This window comes from Equus caballus, chromosome 13 (assembly GCF_041296265.1).
Source record: "Equus caballus isolate H_3958 breed thoroughbred chromosome 13, TB-T2T, whole genome shotgun sequence".
Classification (NCBI taxonomy): domain Eukaryota; kingdom Metazoa; phylum Chordata; class Mammalia; order Perissodactyla; family Equidae; genus Equus; species Equus caballus.
The window spans coordinates 2,592,828-2,619,144 of NC_091696.1; the positions used below are offsets into that span (position 1 = coordinate 2,592,828).

Consider the following 26,317-nt stretch of genomic DNA (forward strand, 5'->3'; position numbering starts at 1 on the left):
TCAGGCCCCATGCCAGACCTCCTGAATTGCCAGGATCACCTGGTGCATAAGTGGTTCTCAGTGGATCTGTGCGCACGTTCGAGTTTGGGAAGCATTAGATAGACCACAATCGGGAGGGATCCTGCTTATTGCGGACAATTCTAAGCCTCATTGTTCTCAGCTCTAGTTAATTGCTCTCCAACGTCTTCCACCTTTAGGGAGACGTGGACCAGTGATACTGGCCATCCCAGGGGTGGTGTGGTGCCTGAGAGTCAACTCTGACTTCTTCACCACGACATGACACACAAGGGCTGACTGTATACATAGCTTTGCAACCATCCTAGTACCGCATGCCGCCTCTTGGGCCAGCTAATGCCAAGATAATAAGGATTAGTGATAATAGTTACATTTGTTGGAAACCTACTATGTGACAGATGCTTGGCATATGGTGCCTCATTTAATCCTTCTGGCAAACCCATAAGTCAATATTATTGCCCCAGATTTATAGATGAGGTGACAGGGGCTCGGAGAAGGAAGTCACCTGTCCAACAAGTTGAAGCTGCTGGTAAACAGTGGGTGGTGAGTGGCTGGTTCCGCTTCACCCACTGCAGTTAGAAGCCTAATGGTGGGAGGTGAGAGTGAACAAGGGAAGGGAAAATGGCAGAGGAAGCGAGGGGAAGATAAAGGAGGAGGAGTGAGAGCACAGAGCAGCAAGCTTCGATGCAGTAGAAAAAGTGTGGGAGTTAAGACTTTTGGTTACAAGTGACAGAAACCCAACCTACCCTGATGTAATCACGAGAGGAGTTTGTTGACTCATCTGAAAGGACCAGGAGGAGCTGAACCTCAAGACATAGTGTCTTTCTCTCCTTTTCCCCATCTCTCAGTTCTACGTTCCTCTGTGATGGCTTCTTTCCAGGCAGGCACTCCCTCATGGTGGGCAGAGGTTTCTCTAAAAGCGTCAGCCTTATGCTTGATCTGCTTAGCAACCAACAGCAATGACTTCCCAGGAATTCTCGTCACACCCTTAGGATCGCCGGTGGTTGGCCAGGCCCTGGTCACCTGCTCCTCCCTGCAGGCAGGAGTGGTGGCCCCAGAGAGCTGGAGGAGTGGTTCGCCCAAGGAAAAGTGGAGTGCTGTCACCAAGAGTGGAGAAAAGATGCTGGGGAGGAGGAGTCACTCATTGAACTGGATTTTCAATGTCTGCCCCTCCAGATGGACTCTTCGCCCTTCTCCAACCTCCTCTCTGCCCCAAAACTCATTTCTAGGGACTACATCGCCAGGCCTCCCTTCTCCTCTGACTCCTCTTTTCTCTTCTCTTTTATAGCTTTATTAAGGTGTCATTTGCATACCATAAAGTTCACCCATTGCAAGTGTACAATTCAATGATCCTTAGTAATTTGATAGCATTATGCAGCTATCACCGCTGTCCTGTTTCAGAACATTTCCATTACCCGCCCCAAAATTCACTCCAGCCTATTTGCAGCCGCTCCCGGCAATATTGAGAAATTGCCTTTTCTGGACGTTTCGTATAAATGGAACCATACAAGAGATAGTCTTATGTCTGGCTTCTTTCACTTAGCCTCAGGTTGTTGAGGTTCATCCATGTTGTGGGCATGTGTTAGTATTTTGTTCCTTTTTATTCTGCATAGTAGTCTACTGTATAGATGCACCATATTTGGTTTATCTGCTCGCCAGTTGATGTATATTTGAGCTGTTTGCAGTTTGGGGCTATTGTTAATAAAGCTGTCATGAAAATTTGCTTACGAGGCTTTGTGTCGACCTATGCTTTCTGCTCTCTTGGGCAGATTCCAAGGAGGGGACTTGCTGGGTTGTATGGTAAGTTTATGATAAACTTTTGAAGAAACTGTCCAACTGTTTGGCAAAGCTACTGTGTCATTTTACATTTTCACCAGCGATGAATGAGAATTCCAACCTCTGCACATCCTCGTCTCTACTTGATATGGTCTGATTTTTTAAAACTACAGCCATTTATTAGGTGTATAGTCGTATCTCATTATGGTTTCAATTTGTGTCTCCCTAGTGACTAATAATGTTGAGTGCCTTTTTATGTGCTTATGAGTTATTTGTGTGCCGTCTTTAGCGTCATGTCCATCAAGTCTTATGCTCATTTTTAATTTGGTTAAATTGTCTTCTTCTTATTGAGTTGCAAGTGTTCTTTGTATATTATGGATACAAGTTCTTCGTCAGATATGTGATTGGAAAACACTTTCTTCCAGACGATGGCTTACCTTTCCATTTTCTTAACGGTGTCTTTTGAAGTGTTAAAGTTTTTTATTTTAATGATGTCCAATTTATCAGTTATCTCATGCTTTTGGTGTCAAGTCTAAGAACTCTTTGCCTAACCCGAATTCTTGAAGATTTTCTCCTGGAAGTTTTATAGTTGTAGTTCTTACGTTTAGGTCTATGATTCATACTAGTTCAGTTTTATATACTAAAGGCCTAAGCTCATTTTTTTGTGTACGAATATCTAGTTGTTACAACACCCTTTTTGAAAAGACCATCCTTTCCCCGATTGAATTGCCTTGGCATCTTTGTCAAGAATCAATTGACCACAAATGTAAGGGTTTATTTTGGAGGTCTCGCTTCTGTTCCATTGCTCAATATGCTGCCCCTTCCTCCAGTATCACACTGTCTCAAATATTGTAGCTTTGCAGTCAGTTTTGCAGTTGGTAGTATAGGTCCTCCAACTTTGTCTTCCCTTTTCAAACTTATTTTGGCAATTCTGGGCATTTTGCAATTCCGTACATGTTTTAGGACCAGCTTGTCAGTTTCTTCAAAAAATCCTGCTGGGATTTTAATTAGTGTTGCATTGAATCTATAAATCGATTTTGGGATATCGCCATCCTAACAATATTAAATCTTCCAATTGATGAGCATGGAATATGCCTCCGCTTATTTACATCTTCTTTAACTTTTCTCAGTGATGTTTTATAGTCTTCGGTGTACAAATCTTACAATTTTTTTTCAATTCATTCCAAAATGTTTTATTCTTTTTGATATTATTGCAAAAGAACTTTAAAAGAATGTCATTCTCAAATTATCCACTACTAATATGGAAAAATACAATTTATTTTTGTATATTGATCTTTTATCCTGCAAACTTACTAAATTTGTTAGTTCCAGGAGGATTTTTTTGGTGTGAATTCCTTAGGATTTTCTACATATATGATGATATCATTTGTGAATAAAAAGTTTTACTTCTTTCTTTCCAATCTGGGTGCCTTTAATTTTTTTTTGTTGACCTTATTTCGCTGGCTAGACTCTTCAGCACGATGCTCTCTAGAAGTGGAGAGAGCGGATGTCTTTGCCTTGTTGGTTTCCAGTCTGGTTTCCAGTTTGGGGAAAATGTTCAGTCTTTCTCCATTAAGTATGATGTTAGCTGTGGGTTTTTGTCAATGCCCTTCATCAGGCTGAGGAAATTCCCTTACATTCCTAGTTTGTTGATGTTTTTTATTCATGAATGGGTGTTGGATTTTGTCAATTGCTTTTCCTGTGAGTATTGAGGTGGTTCACCATCTGAGAGTGCCATCTGTTTCCTGCTAGCACCCTGACTGATAAAAAATGCTCATTGCAGAATAACACGTGTGTGGCAGAGTCGGGTTCCCTAGTCTCTGCTCAATGAATGGTTGCACCGATTTGCTGTCTCTTCTCCCAGCTTTTTGGCTTCAACAGATTTGGTTTTAAAATACGTCCACAAATGATCTGATACTCCTCCCTTCAAATGTGAAGCCTAACTCTCCTCCTTTTTTCTGTGGTCCGGACTTAGTGACTCATTCTGATGAACAGCATCTGGCAGAAATGATGATGTGTGGTTTCTGAGACGAGGTCACAAAAGGTGTTGCGACTTCTGCCTTGCGCTCTCTCTTGGATCAGTTACTCCGGCGGAAGCCAGCTGCCATGTTGCGAGATCACTCAAGCAGCCCTACAGAGTGAGCCATTTCAGAAGGGGAGTCTCAAGCCTTCAGATGCCTGAAGCCCCAGGCAACATCTCACCGCAAACTCAAGAGATGCCCTGAACCAGGGGCTGGCCCCGTGGCCGAGTGGTTAAGTTCGAGCGCTCCACTGCAGGCGGCCCAGTGTTTTGTTGGTTCGAATCCTGGGCGCGGACATGGCACTGCTCATCAAACCACGCTGAGGCAGCGTCCCACATGCCACAACTAGAAGGACCCACAACGAAGAATATACAACCATGTACCGGGGGGCTTTGGAGAGAAAAAGGAAAAAAATAAAATCTTTAAAAAAAAAAAAGAGAGAGAGAGAGAGATGCCCTGAGCCAGAACCGCCCAACTGAGCTGCTCCCAAATTCCTGATCCCTAGAAACTGCAAGATATCGAATGGTTATCGTTTTAAGCCACCATGATTTGCTATGCAGCCATTGAAAATACAAGAGACATTGCCACTTTCTTTCAGGATATGTTAAACTCTAAAAATGATGCAGATGGGTCCGAAGGACTAAGGATTTCTGGACCTGAGGGCTCATTTAGAAGTTGGGTCCCATAAGGATTGGGAATTGCTCTGAGGAAGGGCTTGGTGAGCAATAGACGTGAAAACATTTTGTAGGTGATAAATGCCGCATCCATCATTATTCCTAGGAGTATCACTGTGATGTCCAAAGCGACACTCAGTGTCATACTGTCTAGCCTCCTTCCTTCCGTTCCAACATGTCAGGTCTTTGATAATTTGTGTTCTTCTAAGAAAGGAACGCAGGGTCATGACCTCCCAGGATGACATGTTGACCGGGTACCTGATATTGACACGTTCGGCCACTCACATTTGGCTTCCATCACTTCAACTGAGCTGCTCCCAAATTCCTGATCCCTAGAAACTGCAAGATATCGAATGGTTATCGTTTTAAGCCACCATGATTTGCTATGCAGCCATTGAAAATACAAGAGACATTGCCACTTTCTTTCAGGATATGTTAAACTCTAAAAATGATGCAGATGGGTCCGAAGGACTAAGGATTTCTGGACCTGAGGGCTCATTTAGAAGTTGGGTCCCATAAGGATTGGGAATTGCTCTGAGGAAGGGCTTGGTGAGCAATAGACGTGAAAACATTTTGTAGGTGATAAATGCCGCATCCATCATTATTCCTAGGAGTATCACTGTGATGTCCAAAGCGACACTCAGTGTCATACTGTCTAGCCTCCTTCCTTCCGTTCCAACATGTCAGGTCTTTGATAATTTGTGTTCTTCTAAGAAAGGAACGCAGGGTCATGACCTCCCAGGATGACATGTTGACCGGGTACCTGATATTGACACGTTCGGCCACTCACATTTGGCTTCCATCACTTGCTCTTGCTAGAATGCCAGCCAGGAGGGACCCGCACACTCTGCATTTTGATCACCCATGGGTGGGTGATTGGCTTTCTAATTAAACTTCTCTGTCCAGCCCCTTCCACCGAAAGTTTCACCCAGGAGGAAAGATCTGAAGCAGTTGTGTCAAAGGTTACAGAAGCATTTATACAGCAAGTGAGGTCTTGCTTAACAATCGGCAAAAAGAAAAAAAAGAAGAAAGAAATATTTGCCTCGGGCTGCCATCCTGCACTGCAGCATTTGTATGAAGTAGAATATAAGTTTCTGTTTTCTGAAAAGAGGACAAGCTGCTTTTGATAAGCAGGAGGTCACCATCCATCTCCCTTTGCATACAAATTAAATACTTTCTCATCTTCTTTCCAAGTGGGAGGAAAGATGAGTTTATTGTTCTGAGAAGCAAAAACCCTTCGCAAGTGCTCTTGTCTATTTGTCAGAACGTTTCGGATGCAAGTGACAGAAACCCAACCCCAACTCTAAGTAGCTCAAGCAAAACAAGTAACTTTCTTGTCTAGCTAATCAAATCGTAAAAGCAGACAAGAATTTAGCTGAGAGAAAGGGGTTCAGATGCCATCTTCTATCTTATTTCCTCCCTTCTCGGAAGTAATTGCCTTCCTTCTCTCCCTACAAGGCTAAACCTATGGCCAGATGGATATTCCCAAACCTGAACTCCTGCCTTGTATAGCCAGCTCTCTGATTGATGGCGCCATTTGGAGATCTGGCAGGGCTCACAGACTAAGTGGGTTAAAACTCAGCTCATGACCTTCCTCCTGTAACGGCTCCTCTTCCTCCAGGGTTTCCCTGTCAGAGTGGATGGCACCAGCCACTGCCTCCTCAGCCAACCGCACAAGCCAGAACCTCAGTGTCGGCTCTGCCCTTTCCCTCTCTCAACCCCTCACAACCCATCAGTAAATACCTTTCGAGCCCAGTCAGCTCTTTCTATCCCCCGCCACTCCCTGGCCAAGCCATCGTTCCTTCAACGTGGGTTATGGTACCCGCCTTCTAATGGATCCATCTCCCATCGATTCCTGACTCCTCTGACTTAGTCTCCATGTGGTTACCATAGAGATTCTTAAAAAATACAAATTGGAACGTGTCAATCCCCTGCTGTACACCCTTTGCTCACTATTAGGATAAAACCCCAAATCCTTAGCAGAGTGTGATCCCTCCCTGCCTGGCTCCCCTTCCTGGTCTGGAGCCACTTTCCTCTTTGCTCTCCAGCCACTCTGCTCCTTCCCGCTCCATGGCCTTTGCACCCACTGTTTCCTCTCCCCAGGATGCTCCTGCCTCTTTCTTTACCTAGATAGTTCCCATTCACACTCCAGAGTTGGTGCGGGGCTTTTAAAATGAGCCCACAAATTCTTTAGTGCTCCTCCCTCCGATATGGGGCGTGATTCCCCTCCCTTTGAGAGTAGACTGGACTTAGTGACTCACTTCTGATGAATAGAATATGACAGAAGTGGCGATGTGTGACTTCTGAGACTAAGTCATAAAAAGCCTTGTGGCTTCCTTCTTGTTTTCTCTCTTGGATCACCTGCTCTGGGGAAGCCAGCCACCATGTTGTAAGGATACTCAGCAGGCCTCTGCTTGGGCCTACATGGTGAGGACCTGAGGCCTCTGGTCAACAGCTAGTGAGCGAGTTTAGATGTGGATTCCAGTGCCCCAGTCGAGCCTTCAGATGACACAGCACCAGTCTGCTTCCTGTCTGCAACCTCAAGAAAGATTCAGCCAGAACCACTCAGCTGAGCCATGCACAAATTCTTGACCCACAGAAATGGAGATACTATACGTTTATTGTTTTGAGGCACTACGTTTTGTGGTAATTTGTGATACTGCAATAGACTACTAATATGGTCATTTCCTACAGTATTCTCTTTCATGGCACTGATGACATTTATACTTAAATAATTAACTGTAGGATTCACTATTTAGAAATGTCTATTGTGGTCTCTGCTGAGGCCTCAGGGTTCTGACCCAGGTAAATGCTTATAGGACAGAAATTCACAGCAGGTACCCAGCCACTGGTGGTAGTTCAAGTCTGCTGGGAGGCAGAGGTGCGCCAAGCACAACAGATGCCTGAAGCCCATCCTTTTAAATACCCCTCTCCTTTACAGACAAAATTATTTTTTATAATAATCATGCAGAAATCATTGTTCTCTTGCATTATCCTTTCGTTTTATTTATTATTCTTCTTTTCTTCTTTTTCTCCCCAAAGGCCCCCGGTACATAGTTGCATATTGTAGTTGTGAGTGTCTCTGGTTGTGCTATGTGGGACGCTGCCTCAGCGTGGCCTGATGAATGGTGCCATGTCCGTGCCCAGGACCCCAACCGGCGAAACCCTGGGCCGCCGAAGCAGAGCGTACAAACTTAACCACTCGGCCACAGGGCCAGCCCCTATTATTGTTTTAAAATTCTCTACAGATGACGCACCCCTGAGTGTGGCCCGTGGGGGTCATGGCTCCCACTCTCGGTATGCCACTCCTGGGAGGACCAAGGACTGAGTCATCCGGTTATGAGCTATGAGCAAGACACTGTGCTGGGCACATTTTTGGTACGAACAGGGTGGGCATCAGCCATCTAGGGATCTTGCAGACACACTCTTTGAGGATCTTTGCTGTCCATACTCCAAGGACAGTGCTCTGGGTGGGATCCCCAAGCCTAACTCTGGGTCCTCCATCCCTGTCTCCAGCTGCAGCCCTTTATGCAGCCCAAGCATCGCACCGATGGGACTCGGGCACCACTCAGCAAACGCCCTCCCCGAGTGAGCACAGGCTTGTGAAAGACACTTCGGCGGTTGTCAGGCTGTAGCTCCGTTTCCTACAGAGTCTTTAAAACGCATTTAAATATTTCAAATCGTCTCTAAATTTTTTAGAATTCATAAATTTGGAACAGTAACAAGATCATAAAAGAGAAAGGCTGCTCCCAACCAATAGGAAACAGAACTGACTTATTTATATGTTTATCATTTATTTCCATTTCCCACCTGGATCGTCCCTGGAGATTTGATTCCTCGTTTCCTGGAGAATCTGAAGACAGAAAGCAGAAGTTGGTGTTAAATAATCTTTACTCTACACCTGTTCCAACTACCTGCAAGACACTAGTCATTTGTCCTTATGCACAAACATCAATCCAGGGAACATGAAATTTTAACTATCAATAAATATTCCAACATCCGCACACACAGAGCATCTAATTCCAGCATCAACATGCAGATAGGCGTGAATAAAGATTTGGATTTATGACAAAAGGCATCTCATCTGGAAGCCCCTCCCAGGAAGGTCTGGAGCAGGGTGTGATACGTTTGGAATGATGTCTGCTTCCCTCTGCCCATTTCTACCTAGTTGGTCCTGTAATCCTGTTTAATTAATAATAAACATCACAGCATTTTTTTCCCCATTTCAATTATGTTTGAAATGAGATGGCTGGATGCTTCTTGGAAAAATAAACCGTGTCAGAAATGAGTGATTCATTATCACTCAGAATGCTAGCAGGCGAAATCTCAGAAGAGGAGAGAATTGATGTCGCTTCCCACCAGCATTTCTATTCCGGGGCCAGTCCGTAGTGCTTGCCTCCTGGGCCCGGGCATGAGGAGCTTTTGCATGAGGCGCTGCCCTCGGTTGGCTCAGCTTCCTCTCTTCCCTCTGCCCAAAACCTGCCCAGGCCTTTGGAGGCCAGACCTGCCATCATGCCACAGAACCAGGCAGCCAGTAGAAGGACCACTGGGCCCTCCCCAACGTGCACGCCCACCATCATCCGGTTGCCAAGGTTGACAGTCTCGAGAACAGAGCTCTCCTCATCTGGAAGACTTTAAATGAGCTGCGTTACACTATGAAACATTTGCCGTTTGGTGACCTTCCAGGTCAAGGTTCCTGAACAGATTCTGCACAGATCACAGGCTAGCTCTGCTCTCACTAACTTGCTGTCAGAAATACGGGCAATCGTTTATTGAGCACTTACTGTGTGCTATGCACTAATGAATGACCTCACTTGATCTTCACAATTGATGTGAACAGTACTCCCATTTTACAAGGGATTCAACACAGACACATGGCAAGTGAGTGGCCAAGGCAGGAAAGAAACCCTGGCAGTGCCACCAGAGCCAGCCTCAACCCTTTCTTTCTTTCTTTTTTTTTTGAGGAAGATTAGCCCTGAGCTAACTGCTGCCAATCCTCCTCTTTTTGCTGAGGAAGACTGGCCCTGAGCTAACATCCGTGCCTATCTTCCTCCACTTTATATGTGGGACGCCTACCACAGCATGGCTTGCCATGTGGCGCCATGTCCACACCTGGGATCCGAACCGGTGAACCCTGGGCTGCCGAAGTGGAACATGCACACTTAGTGCTGTGCCACTGGGCCGGCCCTGAGCCTCAACCCTTTCAATGTACTATTGATTATTAATAATAACAGGTAAGCTTTTCTGAATGCTATATGCCAAGAGATGTGTTAAGCCCTCTGCAAATATTGCTTCCTTCGGCCTTTGCAGGACCCACAGGGTGAGAATTGTGGTCCACCTCTGACAGTTGGGGAAACTGAGGCTCGGAGAGTGAAGTCAGTTGTCCAAAGAAAGTCTAGAGCCAACATGCGGACCCTGATCTTGCCTACTCGACAGCTCGTCCTCAAAATACTTACCTGGTTACTCCGCTTTCCTGAAATGGCGGGTGGGATGGGGGGCACGGCAGTCTTGCTGGCGAGGTCTCCGGAGAGCCGCCCCTTGGAACCTGGTAGACTTTCCAGTCTCAGATTTCCTAAATCTGCTTCCTGCTCTGGCTTCTGCTCCCTTGGCTGCGTTTCAGGACGTCCAACAGAGAGAGCCCAAGAATAACGACATGAAAGCAATCGTGCGGTACTCTTCCCCTACCCCATCCATCAGATTGTTTAAAATAAGGAAGAAAAGTCAGGCAACGTTAAATGTTGGGGAGAATGGGAGGGAAAGTAACTCTTGCGAACTGTTAGGGGGAGTGCAAATCGATCCCGCCTTTCTGGGGAGCAAGTTGGTGGCTGAAAATTCGCATACACGTGAGTCAGGAATTGCACACGTATGTGTACACCAGAAGGCGTGAAAAGAATATTCGTTGCTTGTAAAAGAGAAATAGCCTAAATGTCCACCAACAGGAAGATGAATAAGGCATGGAGTGTTCATTTGACAGACTTCCATGAGCAAGTGCAATGAATAATCTAGATGTATATAGACTGACATGGGTAATTATCAAAAATGTAGTGTCGGTTGACAGAAAGCAAGTTCTAGAAACCTTAAAGCAGCCCCAACAACAGTATTATGGATTGTTCACGGATTCACGTAGAGGAGGGTAACAGCACTTATGACGCCAGCCTGAAGACCCGTGTTTAAGAGAGGAGCGACGGAAGACCCTGCCAGTGGGATTGAGACGTTTTCTTCATTTTATATTAAAAAAGACCCAAAAGGCAGAAAATGTTGGCACTTGTCCATTTTGGGCGGTGGGCACCTGGGGAATTTATTCTGTTGCTCTTTGCTCTTGTCTGTGTTTCAAACATTCTGAAAAAATAAAAACCGATGAGAAACTGCGCGCTGAATTCGTACGGCCGTCCTCTTGGAACAGTAGTGAATTATCGTGTAGCAGGCCTGGTGGCAGAAGGAGACTGAGCGCTCTCGCTGAATAAGCGACTTTCTTGCTGTCATGCTCTCCCCAGCGGCAGGGGGCCCGGGAAGCAGAGAGCTGCCTGTCTTTATGGTCGCGTCCAGGAGACCTTTAAAAACATCTGGACATTGTAGGCAATATTGATTCTCATGCACAGAGAGGCACAAATGGGGATGAGAGTGGACAAAGCAAATCAATAAATAAACGCATTTCTTCTGTTCCTGACCTTAGATAATGTGTGCTAACTGAGGGCCTTGCCACTTACTTACTGTTAAATATTAATTCTTAGTCATATGGCTTGGTATCAGGGGGAGCCATCATCCCTCTCCCTCAGGATTCTCTGGGGGCTCCTGCAGCATCCCCACCCCCTCTGCCACCTGGAAACACAGGCAGATTTAGATGGAAATCACCCTGATTCTTGCTCTTCTCTCCACCAGCATAACCGCGGACAGGACAATTACGGAAACAGAATTCATTGTTGGAACAGGCTGAGCTCATAATATTAGTGTGGATTTTTTTAAAAAATCATTTCTTGGCGAGGAATTAAAAATAGCTCCTTCTGCCCCGCCCACCCACCCCCCCGCCCCTTCTCTCCAGATTTAGAATCTGAGGAACCTCGGCAGGTCACCTCCTAGTTAATATTCCTGTAGCACCTCCTATTTGCAACAAGCTGGAGAATCATTTTCTTTTAAATACCACTTCTTTACAATATTCCTGTGAGGACGTTCCAAGTTATTAGCTCGGTTTCAAATGCAAGGGGATGGAAGCAGAGAGGCAAGGACGTACCTAAGGGGCCTGAGGGACCAATCCGGAGAGTCCGAAACTTGGGACCTTGACCCAAAGTTTGAGTATTCAAGGAGAGAGGAATTCTAGCCACTTCTCCTCGTTGGCCCCATTTCGTGTATCCTCAGTCAGTTTTCCGCCACCCTAGAATTAAAGAAAAAATTCAGTAAAGGCTCTGATGGCACCTTCTTTTATGAACATAGAGACGGAGGGCCCCGGAGGATGCTCAGGCAGGAGCAGAACTCAGGTATCCCATCGCCCTGCTGGGCCGTCCTGCCACTCTGTCACCTGCCTTCCCCTCCGTACGGGTCAGATAGCGTCCCTTCAAAATTCATGTCTACCCAGAACCTCAGAACGTGACCTTATTTGGAAATAAGATCTTTGCAGAGGTAATGTTTTAAATTGAGATGAGGTCATACTGGATTAGGGTGGACCCTAAGCCTAATGATGAGTGTCCTTATAGGAAGGCCGTGTGAAGATCGAGGCAGAGGCTGGAGTGATGCATCCACAAGCCAAGGAATGTCAAGGGACACTGGGAGTCACCAGAAGCTTGGAGAAGCAGGCAGTATCCTCCCCTGGAGCCTTCAGAGGGAACGTGGCCCTGCGACACCTTGATTTCAGACTTCCAGCCTCCAGAACCACGAGAGAACACATTTCTGTTGATTTGAGGTATACTGTTACAGCAGCCACAGGTAACTAACACACGCCCCGCTGTGACTGTCTCCTTCCATAAGCACCGGTCGTCTCTCAGGTGACACTTACGTCCTCGGCTCTGGTTTTGGCACAGGCCGGCAGTAATGACGTGGAGCGAGCCAGCATCATTCTTCCCAGTTAGAAAAGCATATTTATAAAGTCCAACACTTGGGGGCTGCCTGGCACTGAATCACTATTTTAAAAAATAAAAATTCTTTTAAACAAACGATTCTTTCCAACCAGGGACCAGGGTTGGCGTGCTTCCCTTAAATAAAGAGCAGTTTTACTCTGCCTTTTTCTTTCCTTCCTTCTCTCCCTCCTTCCTCCTTTCTTTCTTTCTTTCCCTCTTCTTTTCATCCTGTCCTCCTCCTCTTCCTCCACCTCCTCCTTCCCCCATTATCAGAATAACAACCTGAGTGAGTAGGAGTTACGTGATTCTGGAATCTAAACTGGCTTGATGAGAACAGAGAAAGCCACTTGAGCACTTCTTTCAAGTTCATACATATCCCCTAAAAAAAAAAAAATGCTGAAATCCTACTGATTCGAAATCATCGAGTAACAAAATTATCCTTAATTGAAACTTCCTAAATGTTAAGTGGGAGCCACCAGCTCCTCCCCAGGCGCTGATGCTCTGATGCTCTGAAAACGGTCCCGACATGACGTCCCGGGGCCGCCTTTGGCACGAGAGCTCCTCCACCTCTCTCGGCTTTATTTCAAGAAGTTCTTTCTAAACCAGTGCTTCTCGAACTTCAATCTCAAGAAATCGCAGTTTCTGATGCCGCAGGTGCGGGGTGTGTTTCTAACAAGCTCCCAGGCAATGCCTGGGCTGCTGGTCTCTGGGCCAGACTTGAGTGACAGGGTCTCACTGTCACCTGTTGCCTCCGGCCCGTGAATGGCTTCCTGGCTCCCTGGCTCACCTCTATAAAGCCGACAGGTTGCTAACACCACCTTATGGCCTCAGAGCAAAGTACATATTGATGGCACGTGATGAGGCAAACGACAGCCTTGGGCACAGTGAGGGTCAGGCTCTTTTGCTGTTAAGGCTTTTTATTTCCCTCTGCGTCCGGGAGCTCGGGAACTGCCTGAGTGAGGCGGAGGAACGTGTGTGCCAAAAGATTTCTCTGGTGCCCGCTCAGACCTTATGATGAACAAGCATTTTAAATGTAATAATGAGGTCGCCACCATGAAGAATTACATTGTAATTCGAGGTGATATGAGCTGCCCCAAACCTTGATGATCACTCTGCCTTTGTCTGGAATGGTTGCTAAATGAATACGTTGGTATTTTTCTTACAAGGCGATGCTTGTCCTGCTTAGCCCATCAGTGCCATTTGCTTTATTTCTATAGGATCTTTACACATCCATCTGGGCCATCTCACTGATGTTATGCTTTTTGCGTGCAGTGTTGCTGTTGGGGTACGGCGGAAATCTTTGTGTCCAAGGGCTGGGAGAATGATGTTAGAAGCGATCATATAACTCAGAAATTAGAAGAGGAAATAATAATTACAATAGGGAAGAAATATCACGCCAGTCTGCACAAATGCACTTAACAGTCAAGCAGAGATCTTTAAGATGATGAAGCATGCACCACGCGGGAGAAAAATGAGCAGGAAACATGCCTCTGCAATTGATTCAGAGGACTACCCCTCATGGAAAGGACGGTGTTCAGCTTTGTAATCACTTACTAAGAAAGTGGTTGCAAATTGGGGAGGAAGGATCCAAGTTATGGAAACCAGTGTGAGGTCAGTGGCCCTGGGTGCCAGTGTTTGGGTTAACAGGAATCCCGGTTCACGTCCACAGTGGGCAGAGTCAGGGAATCATGAGGAGACGAGGTGACAAGGAGATGCCCCCTCGGCAAGGGCTGAGCGTGGCATACCTCCAAGGTCAGAAATACGAGCTTGGGGCCGGCCTGGTGGAGCAGCGGTTAAGTGCGCACCTTCCGCTTCGGTGGCCCGGGGTTCGCCGGTTCAGATCCTTGGTGCGGACATGGCACCGCTTGGCAAGCCATGCTGTGATAGGCATCCCACATATGAAAGTGGAGGAGGATGTGCATGGATGTTAGCTCAGGGCCAGTCTTCCTCAGCAAAAAGAGGAGGATTGGCAGCAGTTAGCTCAGGGCTAATCTTCCTCAAAAAAAAAAAAAAAAATACCAGCTGGCTGAGGGAGGAAAGGATAACCCTGCCCATAGAGTGACTCTGCTGGGTCCTCACGGCGTCCTGTGGGACAGCTTGCACTGTATTTTAGAGCTGAGGAAACAGACTAGACGATAAACCATCGTCACGAGGTCGTTCAGCTCGTATTGGCAGCCTTCTTCTCCACGTACCTCTATGCACCATCTCATCCGAGTTTTGGATTGAATGGATACCGCATTCTGAATAATTAAGGCAAAACTTGGTACCTCTAATGAATTTTATGTCACATAGAATTATTGTCAAGTTTTCCTTAATGCCGTGTGTGGGCTGCTCAATAACTCTGATGCTAAAAATATATTTCAGGGGGGAGGGAAAGGAGAAAGAAAGAAGCATGGGGGGGACAGAGAGTTGGCGAGGAGGACGGAGGAAGTTGGTAGATGAGCTTGGCCCACATCGATGAGCATCCAGCACAGCTCTTTTAAATGAACTTTATTCAAGATGCCTTTTTCTTACAAGAAGGTATTTCCTCCCCGAACCCAGTGTGTCCTTGAGGTTCTGCTCCAGGTAAATACCCCAACGCCCACCCACCCTGCAAGTTAAACCAGGGAGGGTCCGTGCTGGCCTCCCTTCACTGCTTACCCAACCCGCACACGTTTCCATCAGTCGCCAAGTCCTCACGCAGCATCCCAAATATCTCCAAACTTTGTCCGCTCCACTCTAGCCCTGACTGCAACAGCTCCAAATTTGTTCATTGATTCAGTCGACAAAAACCCAGCCAGCCATTGATTCCCCGGCAACCCACCCTCAGCAACACAGCAGATTCGGCCAGCCCTGCTTAACCCTCCTGACCGCTCCCTTGGCCCGCTGGGCACAGGCCGGGCTTCCCAGCGGGTCCCATTTAGGATCTCCACACCAAGGCCCTGCTTGTCCCAACAGCCTTTTCTCTTCTAACTCCCCAGACCCCAGATACCCCCCAGCCTCAGCCTCGGTGCCTCTCTCTGCGTCATGCTCTTCCTCTGTGTGTGTAGTTGTCAGACGTTCTGCTCGTCCCTCAAGATGCTCTTCCAACCTCCAGCCTCTGCCAGGCCCTTCCACCTCTCCCTGACCTGCAACTGGTCGGGGCAGGGGGCTGTACCTCCTCCAGGCTCACAGGCCTCCCGAGGCAGCTGCAAAGGCCTGGAGCTAGTGTAGCAGCACTGGGCCCCTCTGGGGGGCCATTCTGGCTCCAGAGACCCGGCAGGGCTGGAGGAGGCCATGGCTGAGGCTGCGCCACAGCTCCATTTCTCCCTCTGCCCACTCCTGCTCCCTCCCCTCCCCTGCAGGGTGGCAGCCCCGGGGGCACTCCTTGGTAACCATCCGGCATGCTGAAGCCCAGTCTGCTGTCTCAGGGAGCCCCACCTGGCCAGAGGCTGAGGTCACTGTTGGGGAGGGGCAGCAGTGTGAGCTGGCGAAGGACGAGAGAACCAGCATCCGAGAGCAGAGTCCATGTCAAACCCAAGATGCCCGTGCAGTCTTTTCTGCCTCCAGGGAGACTGAGCCATCCTTGGAAGCTGTGGATGGAGCGATGTGGATGGGAAGTGAGAACGTGCGGCTGTCTTTCCGGTGCTGGCGATTACGCAGCTCCTGCGAGCATGATTCTCTATCCTCTCACCTCGCTGATGACAGGTGCCAATGCTGTCTTTTATTGTCTGGATCTGGTACTTTGGCGTCTGGGGTCCTGCTGACCCTGCAGGGACCGCCCCTCCTCAGGGGCAGCCGAGTCCTAGAGATAGTGACCAACTTCCTGGGAGCACTCCTTCCAATGCAAACCAGCCAACCCAGAGCTCACACCCCAACCCCCTCCACCATGGGGTTCTCACACTCTGGGCCACTATCCCCCTGTCCTTGTCACCCAGGGCCAGGCACCAGAAAACTGCAGACAGCCCCTCTGCCCCAGATCCCGCTGGGATTGTTCAAATTTGCCAATCCTAAGGCTGCTCACCATGCTCATCCTTGAGGGGCGAACAGATGTCCGACTGTGCCCATTAGACCAGGAAGCCAACGACCCACGTGGATAAGCTGTCCCAGGAAGGGACGTGGCCTTGGGAGACGAGTCCCCACAGAAGAAGCTCCTGAAGCGCTCATGTTTGAAGGCTGTCTGCCCACAGCCCTGCCAGCAGCTGGAGCGACAGATTCCTCACGGCAGGGGCATCCGGATGGCACACACGCCCACGACAGCACCGGTCCGCCTCCTCACTCAGTTGACTTCCCAATCATTAAATCACCATTGCAAAATGCTCCCTTGTTTATTTTATTTTGCTAAGTCTTATTTGCATTCACCGTGTATCTTTAACATATTATCTTGCCATTTGCTGATATCACGGGTACGTTAACTGCAGTAGAGAAGGAAGACATCCCTGCTGGGCGTACACGCGCGCACACACCCTCGAGTGAGAGCGGTCAGTGTTAAATAATTGGGTTGTTGACGTTTTAAATGGCTGTTTTGCAAAAATAGTTGGTGGATTGATATGTGGGTGTTGCAGAGAGGTTTAGCAATTTAGGGGGCTTGCTTGGGGTTTTTGGATGTCTGGGAATGCGTTATGATACTTTCCCACTTAGTGAATATTATCTAAAACCAGGCAATGGCATTGCTTCATTATAACACGTTTTAAGGAGTGGCTTAGGTGTATTTTCCACTCAGCAATCAAGCGTGCAGAGCTTTAATTCATTCTTTTAAACTGCTGCATAGTATTCCGTAATACAGACAGACAAAATTCAGTCAGCTCCTCCCTATGGATGAAAACCTAGTCTGTGTCCATTTTGCCCCAGTAGGAACAATCCTATAACATCCTTGAGTTGCTTCCATTTTTTCCTCCACTACAGACAACACTGTAGGAGTCATTCATCTTCCCTACCTCGAGCAAGGCTGCCATAAACATCCTTATAGATGTCTTTCACGCATTGTTGATTTTCCTTGTGTCGGATACATTCCCAAAGGTGAGGTTGCTTGCTCAGGGACATGCATTTTAAATTTTAATAGCTATTGTAAGTTTAATGCCCATAAAATTTGCAGCAATTCATGCTCCTTCACAAGGCACGTGAGCTCCAGGTTTTCCATATTCAGGCTGGCATTGGAAGTCATTGCCCTTTTTGTCATCTGCTCCTCTGATGGATGAAAAATGGTATTTCATGACCAATGAAGTCGCGTTTCCTTGACAGTTTGTGAGGTTGGGCAACTTGGCCTAAGCTTGATAGGCAATTTTGATTTCCTCTGCCGTGAATTGTCTGGTGATATGTTTTTGAACTGCTTTCCCTAAAGTCTTGGTTTCCTCATCAAAAAATGAGGGAACAATGCCATCTCTCCCTTGGAAGTCATGAAGATTTACGGAGTCCATGCACATGAGGAGCTTTGCAGGGGGCTGCTTTGCTGTCCACATAGTGGGTTGGGCCTGGGAGGGAAAAAGGCCGGGTTAAGAAGAACGTATGACCACATCATGGCCCTGTTGGAGGCAGGAGCCACACAAACAGGACCTAGACAAGGCAGTGAAAATTGTCAGGAGCTAAGCCTGGAGAACTGAAACGGGGAGCGACACTGGTGAGGGAGTTTTGGGGTCAAGAAAAATGGGGCTGATCCTAAGCAGTAGCCATGGGAAGAATGTGTATGGAGCACCCACCACGTTCCAACTGCTCTCCCTCCACAACGTCCCAGGGAGTTGGGACCAATTGTTTATCCCCATCCTGAGACTCAGAGGGGCTAAGTGATTTGCCCAAGGTCACACAGCATGTGCATGGCAGGGCAGAAACGGGAACCCAAGACTGTCTGACCCCCAGGTCCTGAACTCTCCACTGTCCCATCTCAAGAGATCAAACTGACTGGTTTCTAAGCGACCCTGCCCTGTCCCAGGTAGCAGGACCCCTGACCCCCTGGCTCACACCGTGAAGCCCAAACCGTTGCCTTTTCTTGATTTCTTTGCCAGAATTTTAGGAAGAAAATCGAAAACTCCCGAAGTCATTGTGCAGCTTCTGCATTTCTATATCAAGCAGGAGATGCATTTGTTACCACACTAATTAGAGCAGAAATTAACCGAAATGCTGAGTTTTAGTAGAGAGCGATTCCGCTGCAGGTGTCAGTAATTAGCGAAGAATGAGTCATCTGATGTTTGTAGACACAGCCTTCTCAACTTTCTGTTCAAATGGAAACTTCATGGGCATATTGTTCTGAACAGCTCCTGCTAATGCATGTGTCTATCTTGATGTTGTAATTCAGTATAAATATTTAAAATAAATCAATAACGTTGTCCTCCCGTGGCAGTACACAAACGAAATTCTCAAAAAGGAAGGGAGAATAAAATATTTTTTCATGAGAAAGGCAGAAACCTGCCTGACAGCCGTGCAGAAATTACTGTTTTCTCGCTCTTTCTCTCTCTTTTTCTCTCTCTTTCTTTTGGTTTCTTGGCGGTATAAATAATTCACCTACAATATCCCGTCCTGAGCAGGGATGGAGAAAATAAAATAAGCAAAATGCCAGTGGGTATCTGCCAGCTTTGAAAACGGCATTAGAAATCCCACTTAATACTGGTTGGTTGGGAATGTCCCTGCTCATCAACGGCCTGAGTTCTGAGGCGGGAGGAGTAGAGAAAAAAACTTACATAGACGTGCAGGTAGCTGTGCCTTAAAAAGCAGAAGCTATTCCTTTATCAGATCAGATTAGTTGGCCCATTATGCGATATGAGAGCATCTGTGTTTTCGGCAGGTGGGAACAGAAGCCTGGAAATTATCTTCCCTCATGAACAGAAGCTGTGTTGTATCGGTGTGATGTGTGTGCACATGTGGTGTGCAATGTGTGTATTTTAAAGCTTGGAATCAATGTCTTGCATCACCACGTTCCAACAAGACACACCTTTCACCATGGGAAATTGGGTCCAGGTTTTTCCCTCTTGACCAGGAATGGTGCCTGGCCCTTCCCACCACCTGGCTGGGTTCTAGAACATTCTCTGTTTGTGGCTGCTCTTGTCTGTGAACCAAGCATCTGCACATGGGCAGATCTTGGATTGACCAGGTGGGGTGCTGCCGCCTGTGGCAAGATGAGGGGACCCTGTCTTTCCTTAACCAGCCTGATGGCTCTTGTGTCAGAAGCTGCCAGTTCCACGGTTCAGGGGGAGTTGGTCCAAAGATCCCTTCTGACAATTCAGCATCCTTAAGGATAACTAGTACGATGGATTGAAACACATCAAATATGCTGAAATCCATGAATTGATGCTACTTAAAAAAGAAAAATAAAATCGCTCATTGACCACCTCTAGAGGATGCTGGGCCACCAACTCATTATTTTGAAAATTGATCATAAAAGGGGAAAAAAATCAAGCACTTATCTTGCCTTCCCTCTAGCAACTATACCTCAGGCCAGGTGACCAAATGGCGGATGAGGGGAGGGTCCTCACTCCAGAAGTATTCCAGCTAATTAATGAAGAGGAGTGTAGGATTCAAATATGACCGTTTTGAAGCTTCTAAAGAATTAATAGATGTATGCAATGACAACTAAAGGCCACAGACATCCCTCCCAAAGACACAAACCAAGCGTTCTGTGCCCCAATGGAAGGACACGGCACTACATGATGAAATGTTCTTGCCCAGAACCAAAACGTGCATCTCACCCAGCCTCTAGACCCAACTACCCATTTACAGAAAATGCAGAGGACAGAGGAACGTGTTCAGTGACACCATGGAGACGCAATCATCAAATCTAGACTGTGGTAAACTCTGTAGGACCCTCTTGCTTCATTAAATAATTCAATTAAATAATTATTTAACTAAATAATTGCAAGGAAAAGGAGGGGGTATAGATTATAAGACGCTTAAGCGACAGATCAACCAATCACACTATCTGGACCTTATTTAGACCCCAATTCACATTTAAACATAATAAAGGAAAAAATAATCTATGAGACAATTAGAGAACTTAGATCATTGGCTGGATATCTGATGATATTAAGGAATTATTATGAAATTTTAGCTATGATAATAGTATCGTGGTCGTATTTTTCAAAGATGCATACTGAAATATTTATAGACTAAATGACAGAATGCCTGTGATTTGCCTCAAAAGAGTCTAGAGCTCGCCGGGAATGGGGAGAGGAACAAAGGAAACAGGATCAGCCTTGAATTGAAGCTCACACAGTTCTCTGCGATGATGGAAGTGTTCGTTCTGTGCTGTCCAATGTGGCAACCACCAGCCACATGTGCTCACTGAGCACTTTAAATGGGGCTATGACTGATCTGGTTTCAGTTCTAAATGTCCGTGCCTTTCCCAACACCATAGTGTGAAGCAGCCCGAAGCCAAGGACCATGAAATAATAAGGCTGGAGACCCGGGGTCTGGTCCTCACCACCCTTCCCAGGCTGTGGGACTTTGGCAAAGTCACTGGACCTTATTTGTCTCCTGTTTCTCCATTGGTACGACTGGGACCTTTACCCCAGGATCCAGTCACTACACCTCGGCCATCCACCTGCGAGGTTGCCCAGAGGGTCACAGGAGACAAGGTCAGTAAATGTCCTTTGGCAGCTTCAGATCCGGTGCCCAGGAGTCTTGGGATGTTATACATTCCTTCATCTAACCCGAGGCAGAAAAGTGAAATGTTGGGTATGAAATACGGGAGGGAAGCTGGGTGATTCATCTCCTCATGGAAACCCTCCCAGGTTAAATCTCTTTTTCAGTGAATTTCCTGGGGAGAGTTCAGGGCTGTCTTCCAGCTAACAAATTCATTCCTTTGCTTTGACTCTGAACCAAATTCTAGGATGGCATCAAAGCCAGCCTCCCAGGGGCTGCCTGGGAACCATCTGGGCCCCTTGCCCTCCAAGCCGTACCCCGTCTCAGCTCTGCAGATGGTGCCGCACCCCCTCCTCCCCCAGGCAGACCCCCCAGCGTACCCCACCCTGGCCCCGATACACTCCCTGTGGCTGAGCCCGGATGGGGTGCAAGTCTTGTTCACTAACTTGGCGCCCACTCAGTCCCGCTCAGGGAGGCAAGCCCCTGCCTCGTTCTGTTTTCTGGAGGAGGGTGTGGGAGATTGGGAGGGCAAGGCAGAAAGGCTGTGTCTCTTGTCCTGAACTGATTCCCCTTTGGAAAGAAGACAGTCACTGAGAGGAGGAGACAAACAGGTGAGCGGTAAAAATGCCCCTAAACTAAACAGGACATTAAGACCTCAGCAAGGCGCTCAGGCTCACTCCCCAGTCACCCGTCAGGTCTGAGGAGCATTCTTAAGACCCAGACCGCCATTCTCCTTCCAAGATGAGGCTGGTTCTCAGGGGGAAGGGAACAGAAGTAGTTAAGTCCGTGGCAATGAACCTGTGCCATTTACACTCGGTCAAGTTCTGTGCTGGAAATCTTTCGTTTTTAAAAGGGAGAAAGCTGTGTATCCCATCCTACTGCTCTCCCCCACCATGTGGTTAAAGGAGAAAGAATCGCAACTCGGAAAGGAGCCGAACGAGAGACGTGGTCACAGAACTTGGTCTGGAAACGTGTGGGCTGAAACCTGAGAACCCAGTTCAGGTCTAGACTGGCTTCTAGAGAGGATTTGATGTCTAACTGGCCAACAGAAGTGACGAAACTCCCCCTGGGGTCAAAGGAATTCTGTCGGACCCCTGACGGGGAGAACTGATCAGCAGCGTTGGGGAGATGGGGGAGCCTCCTCCAAGTGTTTAGGGCCTTTCTGGATTTTTCCCTTCCCTCACCTGCAGGAAGCTGGGATCATCTGGGGGATGGGTCTGGCCCTGACCGTCCTCTTGGGAACTGCCAGTTCCGAGGGCGCTGGTGGACAGCCAGGTAGATATGATTGAACAGGTCTCTGTGGCGGCTGCCTGCTGGCTGTGCCCAGCAGGCTGTGACAACAACTCAGACAGGAGAGCCGCTCGGCTTAGAAACGCACCATGAGCAGGCCACACCGCCCGGAGAACAGTGGACGGTCACAGGGCTTCCCAGGTCAGTTGCCAGAGGGAGTGGCTCCGCTTTCCACTTCTACAACATTCCTGAAGCAGCCAGGGCTGCTGCTAGTGCTGTTCCCCTCTCCCCCATTTTTTTTTTTTTTTTTTTGATTTGTTTGAGGTCCATTTCCAGCAAAATAAGATGGTTGGTGGTCACATTACTCATTTCACAAAGTTTTTTTTTTTTTTTAAAGTTATCATTTTAGGCCACTGAATTGGACACTTAAAAATACTTAAAAGGGTAAAGTTTATGCCGCATGTATTGAGTTTTACTGCAACGAAATAGGCATGGTCAAGGACAAGTGTAGGTATTGCAGTCTCTAATAATAAAAGTCTCCTGGGAGCTGTGAGAATCAAGTGGGTTCATATATAAAGCCCCTAGAAGAGGGCCCAGGACAGAGCGGTCCTCGGTGCAGCTTGGCTGTTAGCATCATCCTCATTTATTGACGTTATCCTGAGGTCTGGTTTGATTTCAGGCATCACAATGCAGCCCCCAGTTGTATTTCTCATGGAGCCCAGCAGAGGGCGACAGCTCAAGCTCCTCACAGGTGAGGGGAGAGGGGTAGGTCAGGATGAGGGGACTCTCATGTTTTGTCTTGTGTTCTCAGCGCTCTCGGTTGCTCTTCTGGGGGTCACCATCTCCTCCCGGAGCTGTGGGGTACACCCTGTGGGAGGCCCAGCTCAAAAAGCAGCTCTTTCTTTTCCATGTGCAAGGGAGGGTGTCCAGTCCATTCAGGCTGCCGTAATAAAATAGCGCACACTGGGTGCCTTATAAACAGCACACATTTACTTCTCACAGTTCTGGAGGCTGGGAAGTCCAAGATCAAGTTGCCAGCAGATTCGGCGTGTGGTGAGGACCTGCTTCCTGGTTCACAGATGGCGTCCTCCACGGTGTCCTTCCTTACATGGCAGAAGGGGCAATGGAGCTCTCTGGGGTCCCTTTATAAGGGCCCTAATCCTATCTGAGGGCTCCACCTCATGACCCAGTCACCTCCCAAAGGCCCCACCTCCTAATAGCATCACCTTGGGGATTAGGATCTCTACATATGCATTTCAAGGGAACAGAAATATTCGGCCCATAACAGAGGCCATCTCCACGATTGGGTCTTCGTTTCTGGACTCTTCCCTCAGACTGGGTAGATCTGGAGATGTCTTCCCTTCTGCTGTCCTTCAGGGTGGGCATCAGTATAGCCCAGGTTAGCACCTCAGAGAAGTGCTTCTCCAGCTGTGACGTGCATGCAGATCACCTTGCTACAATGACTGGCTCCGTAGCTGTGGGTTTCTAGCAAGTTCCGACTGATGCCAATGCTGCTGGTTCTTGGATCACTCCTCAAGTAGCAAGTCCAAGACTCTTAGAATGCTGTTGGCAACGGCCCCAGGGAATCTTGTGTGGCAGGGAAGAGACGAAAATGGGCTGTCACCCCTAGCACTATCCGCAGGCCCTGGTATGGAACGTTTCCAGCCTTGTCACAGCTACTGGTCAGTGGAGAAACCTCCCCGGCTGCGGGAGCTACAGAGCTCATTCCAGGGTGAGAGTGGAGCTGTAGCCGAGGAGGATGGCGTTTTGCTGTTGGGTGACTCAGGAGCAGCCAGGACCAATTAGGCACTCTCCTCAGATCCCACTCAAGCTGAATTGCCGGGGGCATCAATAAAGCCCCAGGGAGTGCCTGGGGCGATAGAAATTTCCGGATACACCTCACAAAGACCTGTCTGCTTTCTCTTCTGTGGAATATTCCCTCCTAACAAGGAAGGAAAAAAATGACTTGCCCTCCCTCTGCCCAGCCCAAGAATCTAACCAGAACTTTCTTGGGCACACACACGCCCCGAATAAGAACAACGAGTTCTTATTTGCTGTGGGTAAAGGGGGAGGTGTGGGAGCCGAAGTTTTCTTGCCAAGATCTGCGTGGGCCCCCGGTGCTGTCTCTCTCAGCCTGCCACCCCTCCCTGGCCAGGAAGAAATGGCGGATTTAGTGGGAAGGTGATCACAAAGGATGGGGGGGTTTGACTCCCTACTGCCTCCTGCTGGCTGACACTTCGTGCCCCACTCAACACACTCACTTCCCCCAGCCCTTTTAAGAATTCTCTGGAATTCACTGAGACCAGTCTGTCAACGGAGCATCTGGCCACTGGCTCCATCTGTCCCGGGAGCAGAAATCTTCCTTCCCTAGCACACAGGGGAGCCTGCCAGGAACGCGGCCGCGGTGCAATCAGATATCCCACTCCAGCCTGAAGCCCATTCTGGAATAAAGGGCTAAACTCCCCCCGGGGAGTTAGTGGAAATCAAAGAATTGCACACTCTCATTAACTCATAACAAACAGATCAGGTTCATCCTGTCACTGCCACTTTACGTGCAATCGTGTATCATTATGTTTTGTGAACGCTGACATCCGTGGGTTTTTTTTTTTCTTTTTTTCTGCTTGCACCGTATCTGTAACTTGACAGTATAATAGCGGTTCAGTACCAGAAGTTTCCTTAAATGTTTTGCATACGCTCCCCTTCATGTTGCCTCAAAGGATTTTAATAATTACTGTTTAAGGGGAAATCCTTCCCTTCGGTAATCCCCTCCTGCGGAAAACTTGGCGGATGCGCCTGCATGCTGGGGGCTGTCTGCTTCTCAGCGAGGCAGCCATCGACTCGTTCATTTACGACAGGAATGAACAGGGAGCTATCGAAGAGACCATGCACTTGACCCGAGTGGGCAGGAAACGAGGGTGAGTGCCTGGCTGTCAGAGGCCACCCCTCCCTCTGCCCTCCTCCAGCATCCTCTCTCTGCCCTGAGCAGGGTGGAGCTGGAGGTGACAGAGAAAGCCCCGGGGGGTAGGGACAGACAATGGGGACACCAAGAAGGTGAGACAGGCCCCTCCCTTCTGGACAACCCTGAGCAACGCCAGGGCACCTCCTGGGCTCAGGGCTTGGGACACAAAGGAGAGTCTGAGAGGCCCCTCTGATCCTAACATCCTGAGGCCACAGCCAGGGGAGCGTCACTTGGGCCCCCCACTTTGTCCTGTCAGGATCCTACTGGCCATGCGGCCAGGTATGAGCAAGGGAGCTGAGAGAACTGGAGGGAGGGGGTGGTGTCACCAGAAAAAATCGACTGGAATCCTCGCTCGTGGAGATTTATTCACACCTGCAGTGAGCCCTGAATTCCCACAGAACAACAGAGACAGACGAGGACGTCGGCATCCGTTATCCGATAGAAGAGAGCCTGAGGCTTGCTCCAGGCTCCGGCCATGCCTGCCCTGAGTGGCTCTGGGTGCCCCTGACAGCCCGCCTGGGACACTCCTGGAGGGTGGGGTCATGGGGGGAGCAGAAGCCCCCGTGTGTAAGGCCTAGGACGCCCCTGGAGCAGCGCAGCTGTCGGGAGCCTGGCACTGAAGTCAGATGTGGGTGGTAAATCCAGCTCCCGTTCTTAACGGTTGTGTGACCTTGTATGGACTTTGAATTCTCTCACAGCCACTGTTATGGGCTAACTGGTGTCCCCAGCAAGACGCGTTGAAACCCTCACCCCGGTCCCTGTGGATGTGACCTTGTTTGGAGATAGGCTCTTCGCGGAGGTAATCAAGTTAGGGCGAGGTCGTTAGGTGGATCCTAATCTAATATGACTGTGTCCTTAGAAAAGAGGAAATTTAGACACAGGGACAGATGCACACAGAGGGAAGACGATGTCAAGAGGCAGGAAGACCGTGCTGATGCTGCCAGAAACCAAAGAATGTCTGGGGCTACCAGAAGCTGGAAGAGGCCAGGCCAGGATGGGCTCCCCACGGGGTTCAGAGGGAGCATGACCCTGCCCGCACCTTGATTTCAGACTTGTGGTCTCCGGAGT

General features: G+C 48.2%; 2 long non-coding RNA genes across 3 annotated transcripts in view; one reads left to right on the plus strand and one right to left on the minus strand.

The window, feature by feature from the left end:
- Positions 1–12,630, plus strand: part of LOC138917053 (uncharacterized) — a 41,439-nt gene extending 28,809 nt beyond the window's left edge. Inside the window, exon 2 of the long non-coding RNA XR_011424457.1 lies at positions 12,175–12,630. This is a non-coding gene — a long non-coding RNA (uncharacterized lncRNA). The remainder of the gene's footprint in view (positions 1–12,174) is intronic.
- The window catches only part of LOC138917052 (uncharacterized), a 33,191-nt gene continuing 12,757 nt past the window's right edge, over positions 5,884–26,317 (minus strand). The window contains exons 2-4 of one of the 2 annotated variants that reach the window (XR_011424456.1): positions 11,715–11,855; positions 9,943–10,825; positions 5,884–8,339 (exon numbers count right to left, since the gene is read on the minus strand). This is a non-coding gene — a long non-coding RNA (uncharacterized lncRNA). Of the gene's footprint in view, positions 8,340–9,942; positions 11,856–26,317 lie in introns of both variants that reach the window. The other variant, XR_011424455.1, reaches the window with a different exon arrangement.